We start from the raw sequence: 7400 nt of genomic DNA, 5'->3' as shown, positions 1-7400 counted from the left end.
AATGTTTTCAGTACAAATCATATACATTTGCAGCTTGTTCGTGGAAAGTTTTCTTCGTCTGGGCCTCTCTACCCCCTACTGGGACCCCTCTGATTCCTCTTCTCTCTCTCTCTCTCTCTCCTCTCATCTCTCTCTCTCATCTTCTCGCAGCAGTGCAAAAGGATTATCTCCCTATCTATACGGCTAATAATAAATTAGGCTTAATCCTTTTTAGAGAATATTAGCTCTCTCTCTCTCTTCTCTCTCTCTCTCTCTCTCTCTCTCTCTCTCTCTCTCTCTCGTAACAGTGCAAAAGGATCATATACCTTATGGTCTAATCAATAGGTATTAATATCTTAAAAGAGTCTCTCTCTCTCTCTCTCTCTCTCTCTCTCTCTCTCTCCGTAACAGTGCAAAAGAATTATCTCCCTCTCTGTCATATATTAGAATTAATCTTTAGAGAATCTCTCTCTCTCTCTCTCTCTCTCTCCGTAATAGTGCAAAAGGATTATCTCCCTATCTGTCATATAATTAGATTTAATCTTTAGAGAATCTCTCCTCTCTCTCATCTCTCTCCTCTCTCTCTCTCTTCTCTCTTCTCTCTCTCTCTCTCTCCTCTCTCTCTCTCTCTCTCTGCTCGCAACAATGCAAAAAGGGATTATCTCCCTAGCTATAAGGCTAATAATCAGGCTTAATTTTTTACAGAATATTTAGCTCTCTCTCTCTCTCTCTCTCTCTCTCTCTCTCTCTCTCGTAACTATGCAAAAGGATTATTTACTTATGTCTAATGAATTGTATTAATATCTTAAAAGACTCTCTCTCTCTCTCTCTCTCTCTCTCTCTCTCTCTCTCTCTCTCCCCGAATGCGAATAACTTGGAAACACAGCGCATGTAATATGCAAGGGGATCTTACTTAGCCCACTTACACACCAAGAAAAGGTTAGAGCAAATACTGTCGGAGACCTCAGAGTAAAGAACGAATTCCTCGGAATCCTTCTGTCCTAACATATAATCATATATGAACTCTCAAGGATAAAGATCCCGAAGGGAGTTTACTTAAATGGAGTTGGCCACGATAAATATTCATTAAACGTTAGATCGTAATTAGATGGAAGGAAGCCTTGTTTTAATTCAACTTTAATGTTCCCCCCGCTCAGAATGATATATGCCGTAATTTGAAACGTCTGTTTTTTTTTTTTTTTTTTTTTTTTTTTTTCTTTTTTTTTTTTTTTTTTTGCCTTTTCGGTTAATTATGTGCCATTTTTAGTTGATTAGTTTGTTCAGTAATGCTAGTGAAATATGGACTTGGGTATTTGCTCACTTTGAATTTTTTTTTTTTTTTAGAATACATATACCTATACACACATGTTCCCTCACACATTCACGCTTTTATATATCTATATATCTATATATCTATATCTATATCTATATATATATATATATATGTGTGTGTGTGGTGTGTGTGTATGTATATATATATATATATATATGTGTGTGTGTGTGTATGTATGTATGTTATGTAAGTATGTACACTGTTAACAGAAACTGTAACTTTAATCAGAAATTCTCCGTAAAGATGTACGGTTCCCAGCCGTATTTCAGTAAAATACAGGTGGCCGTACTTTGTACCCTACTTTGTTATTATCTTTTACAGTTTGGTGACCGTAATATCACCCCTTTACGTCAATATATCCGTTTTTAAAACAGTAGATATCTGGCAACATTTATTCCAGGATTGTTACCGTTTTTTTTAACGGGCAAATTTTTAAACAGTGTGCAGTATGTCTTGACCGAAAGTCCACTAGGTTTCGTAACAGTTGTACCCCAGATTTTTAAAGCATCCTGGCATAATTTTCTTCTGTCCTGTGGCATAGGTCAGCTTCATATATAGCCTTGCAAAAAGACCTTATCTTTCTCAGAGCCTTTTGCTTTATCAATTCCTCTGCAAATATAGTCAGAAACTTGATTGATAATGAGGGAATTCGTGCAAGTGTCCGCCTCTTTGAGATTTCTAGAAAGAGATGACCACTCCAAATGGCTTTGAGGTACCCATTGTACTTTGCAACATTTCCCATCTTTATGGTGATATGTTTTCATGGCATATCTTTACCCGTAAGCAATATATATTCAAATATTTTATTGAAACCTGTTGCCAACAATATTGTAACTTCGAATCACTTCTCTTTTGTCGCATGAAATGTAGTTATCTTTAAAACGCTTCTGAATTTGTCCATCGATAACACGAATTTACACATAGCTATTTCCCCTTTCCCTAAATGAGTAACCAATCACCTAATATTTAGCCCATCAGGGATACGCATCTTTGTTTACGTTACATGAAAAAGACGTTTTGTTGCGACTTGCAAGACAATAACAAGCACTCATCCACTAGCTGAAAACTCTTCGTTGCTTTGAGGATTTTAGATTCCTGGTTTTCTTGCTGTACAGTGTACGAGCTCTCAAAGGTGCATTTCACAAGGGTTTACAAGTAATCGCTTATACTTGATAGGATGTAAGAACCCATAGTAGGTATTCAGGTTCATTTTCTCTCTCTCTCTCTCTCTCTCTCTCTCTCATCTCTCTCTCTCTCTCTCCGTAACAGTGCAAAAGGATTATCTCCGTATATATCTGTCTCCAATAATTAGGCTTAATCTTTTAGAAAATATTTATCCCAAACTGAGATCTCTCTCTCTCTCACTCTCTCTCTCTCTCTCTCTCTCTCTCTCTCTCATTTTTTTTATTATTAAGATTCTATAAACATTTCCTCAAAAACCCACCATTAAGCTGTGTGTTACAAAGTTAAAATGAAAGAGTTCTCTATGTTTATTGACGTAGGTGAAAAATAGATATAGTGCTTTTGATGAATGCCAGGCAGGTCAAATCACATCATGGTAGGACATAGCCTAGACGAGTGTGTAGCAGATACCCTTTATTTGCCCGTGCCCCTAGAATGCCTTTGACTGAAGCTCTGTAAAAAAAAAAAAGATAAGGACTTATTTATGTACATGGGAATAAGTACCTTTCAGTTTGGATAGAATTAAACTCTTGCCTTTTAAGACATTCACCTCTTCATCATTGGCATGGCTTCGTCGTTGCTTCCAGTAGAGTTGGAAGATTTTATGTAGAGGGCAGTGTTGGAGAAAATATTGGATCCTAGATATATGTCTACTGTAGGCTCCAGAGCCTTTAAATATGCGGACCATATAATAAGCTCCCACGAAACATTCGAATGATTGAAGACATTAAAGCTTTCAAGAGGAAATTAAATACTTTCTTATTTCATGGGTCTTTTGACAGTGACGATTTAACAGTAAATGAAGAATACGAGACATGAAACGTTAAATACTCTGAACGAACAAGGTAAAACGACAGTGGAGGGTCCTGTAGAGAGTGGGGCTACCCTGCTGTATGGGACCGGAAAAGCAGCAGTCAAAGTAAAGTAAGTAAGTTATAGGAGACGTTGTTTATTCGAAAACAAAATTCAGACTGGTTATGAGTTTACATGATTTCATTGGATCTGTAACTTTTTCACTCTCAAAATAAAAGGACTATAACTATATAAAACCTCTGGATGATTTTCAGCTCGGCCTCAATGGCCTTAGATGTCAGGATGCCAGAAAACCTCAAATCAATCAATCAATCAAAATGATTTTCCTGATATCAATTGATAAGGTCTAAGAGAATGGCTTTCAGTGTTGAATTCACTATGCATGTTAATAACTCAGCTGTAAGCCTCTATCAAATATTTATAAAACGATAATTTTGAGAGAGAGAGAGAGAGAGAGAGAGAGAGAGAGAGAGAGAGAGATTCTTTGATACCACAGGTGGACAGTATGTGGCATGGCTTTAATGACAACGAGAGTAATTACCAAATCGACCGTTTGATGCCTAGTTCCCCCCCCTCCCCCCCCACACATCACTTCTCCCACCTCCTCCCCCTCACACGCATATATACGCTGATGATGATGAAGAAGACGATGATAGGAGAGAAGAAAAGGGAGAAGAAGAGGGGAATGAAAGAACTTTGTAAAACTGGTGGTGTAAATATCCCCTCACTTCCCTCTTGTGCCCCTTCCTTCCCTTCCCCTCCCCTCGTTCTGCTTAAGGCAGAATATGCACTTAGATATTACACCAGACACCATCGCAGCTCTTAGGCACAATTATTAGCAGTGAGGGAGAGAGAGAGAGAGAGAGAGAGAGAGAGAGAGAGAGTTATGAGGGTGGCTAAACAACACTGGTTGGGGAAAGGGGAGATGGGAGGGTAGAAGGAAAGGAAAGAAAGGAAAATGGGTGCTAAAGGATGTGGAAGTTATTAGTACGGAACCTGACCCCTCGCTTCCAATTTTCATGTTCTTGGATTTAGATAAGTGCCATTGTTGCTACTATTCCGTTCGCATGACACAGCTCTTTTAATGTTTGTTCTGGGCACAATACATACTTCCTTATCCTAGATAGGTAGATAGATAGGTGGATTGATAGATTGAGAGATAAATAGATAGATAGTACAAACTTTTACCTTCCACGGCCAATAGGTTTCAATTAAGCATATGTTTTTGAACGTTCAACTGCATTTCGTATGCACTGATTTTGTTGGTGTAATTTTAAGCAAATTATTTCTTGTAAGGAGACTTGTTGAAAAAGTATATTAAACGAGGTATATTTATATTATCTTGGCTCTCTTTAAAATATTATAAACTTAGTATGTTCTTTGATTATTTCTGTTACAGCCCCTTTTCGTGATATTCATTTAAAGAATATGTTAGAAATAATGATCATTCCTAAATAACGGTTCTGTTCAAACAGCTGCGTTGTGAATAGCTAGTGTGGACCCTTACCTTAAAGTTAAAAAAAGTCGAATCTTCGTTTAATCAGAAAATATTGCCAATTATAAAAGTTTGTCATTGACGGTATAATTATAAATGGAATGAATTAAAGCATTATTTTTTCTTCAGTATTTGAAACACTTGAAGGTGATTCATTTGTTGTAAAAGTGGATCTGAGAAAATGTTGCGTTATTTCCATGGTTAAATAATATATTCGTGGATTGAGGGATGCAAGATGTCTGAGAATGGACATTTACTTCGGCGTCGATAACATTTGTAGCTGTGATATCGATCAACTTAAATAAAACTTAATTAAAAAAAAAACAAGAAAAAAAGTCCGTTATAGGGGGGAAGTATTTTCCTGTTGAAAGTCCTACTTTTGTGGCATCCGTATTATTTTTTTTTTTTTACTTGCGCTTACTATTTTTTTTTTTTTTTTTGAGAAACTAACTTTAATTTGTATTCTTCTTGCCATCTACCTTTACTTTGACATTTCGTAAAAGCTATTCAAATAATTATTCTTTAAATTTTTATTCATGAATCGGCCGTGAATTTAAAATCTTAAATGTTCAATGATAATCATCTCTATAATATATATCTAATTTGTTACCAATACAAAAACACGGAAAATAAAATTCAATATAACCTTAAGTAGAATATAAGAATATTTTTGTACTGCCGCAATGTATATATTGGCTTAAAAAGTCTGAAGAGAACAGTCGGGAATATTAGCCCGAGGCCCAAGTCGACATACTAGAGGAGAGAACAGAAAACCAATTTATAGTTTATATAAGATGTTATTTATAGAATTAAAACTGAGGAAATTTGAGTGTGTGGACGATGAAGTAGGAAATAGAACTTGGGTATGAAATGGATATTTATATTCGATGTCAGACAGATGCTGCTTTTACATTCTCTCTCTCTCTCTCTCTCTCTCTCTCTCTCTCTATATAATATATATATATATGTGTGTGTATGTGTATATTTATATTATACAGTATATATATATATATATATATTACTGTATATATATATATATATATATATAATCATCAGCCCGTAACTAGTCCACTGTAGGACAAAGGCCTCAAACATGTCCTTCCCACTTGCGTTTGTTTATGGTCCTTCTATACCAGTCTTTACCCGCAAATTTTCTTAGCTCGTCAATCCATGGTCTTCTCTTCGTTCCCATTACTTTTTTTGCAATCGCTAGGGATACATTTTGTTATTTTTAACGTCCAATTGTTATCTGTCATTCTCATTATATGTCCTGTCCATGTCCATTTCTTTTTCTTTCATATTCCACCATTATTCTTTTCATAGCTCTTCAATTCATAGCTAGCTTATGATCTAAGGCTTTAGTAAGGCTCCAAGTTTAATACTGGTAGGACCATCTGATTAAATACTTTTTTATAGAGTGGCATTTTACATTTCATAATCTCATTTTATTTACCCAAAGCTCTCCTTCATTTGCTTATTCTTCTGATTTCTGTCATATGTCCTGAAGAAAACACTTACTGTCTGTCCTAAGTATGTCTATTTCCTTAACAATCTAAAAATTCGTCCCTCCACCCTTATTTGTTGTCGCTACATTTTCATTGAACATTAACTTAAGTTTTACTCATATTCATTTTCAGACTTACATTTCTGCTATCTCTATTCAAATCTTCTATCATCTTTTGCAATTTCCTCCATTGACTCACTAAAACACAACTATGTTATTGGTAAATCTTGAGTTATTAAGATATTCCCCATTAATATTAATTCATATAGTTTTGCAACCTAAAATTTTGCAAATTTCTTCCAGGCCCGTTGTGAATAGTTTAAGAGAGATGGAGTCTCCTTGTCTAACTCCCTTATCAATTGAGATTTTCCCACAATCCCTATGTAGTTTTAGGATTGATGCACTTCCTGTATAAATATCTTCAAGTGTTCTAACGTAAGATTGATCTATTCCTTGTCTTTGAAGAGCTTTCATTACTGATGAAGTTTGACAGATTCAAAAGCTTAGTATATAAATGCCATACATACAGTAGTGGGTTGTCATATTTTGGTGATTTTCCCCATTAGCTGGTTAATAACATGGATATGGTCCGTTGTTGAATACCTGCTTCTAAATCCTGCCTGCTCTCTTTGTTGATTAAAGTTTAGCTGTCTTTCTATTCGGCCTCGTAAGATCTGGAGGACCATATATATATACTGTATATATATATATATATATATATGCGTGTGTGTGTGTGTGTGTGTTTCTTTCTTTCCTGTCACGCCCAGAGTGAGAGGGAGTAGTCATACCCTGGGAGAGGGCATACCCGAGAGGTACACGTTTGTAGTTAGGAAAGGGGAAGGGGGTGGGGAGGGATAAATTTGTACATGTAAGTGTGGGCGCATATTTAAGTATATAGGCGTTATTTTCAATTTCCCAGGTAAACTATAGTCCATTTCTTTTACCGAGGCAGATTTGCACCGACTCGCAGCGGTGCCTTTTTAGCTCGGAAAAGTTTCCTGATCGCTGATTGGTTAGAATTATCTCGTCCAACCAATCAGCGATCAGGAAACTTTTCCGAGCTAAAAGGACACCCCTGCAAGTCGGTGCAAAAC

This window comes from Palaemon carinicauda, chromosome 19 (assembly GCF_036898095.1).
Source record: "Palaemon carinicauda isolate YSFRI2023 chromosome 19, ASM3689809v2, whole genome shotgun sequence".
NCBI classification, from domain to species: Eukaryota; Metazoa; Arthropoda; class Malacostraca; order Decapoda; family Palaemonidae; genus Palaemon; species Palaemon carinicauda.
Note: the sequence above shows the minus strand (reverse complement) of the source record.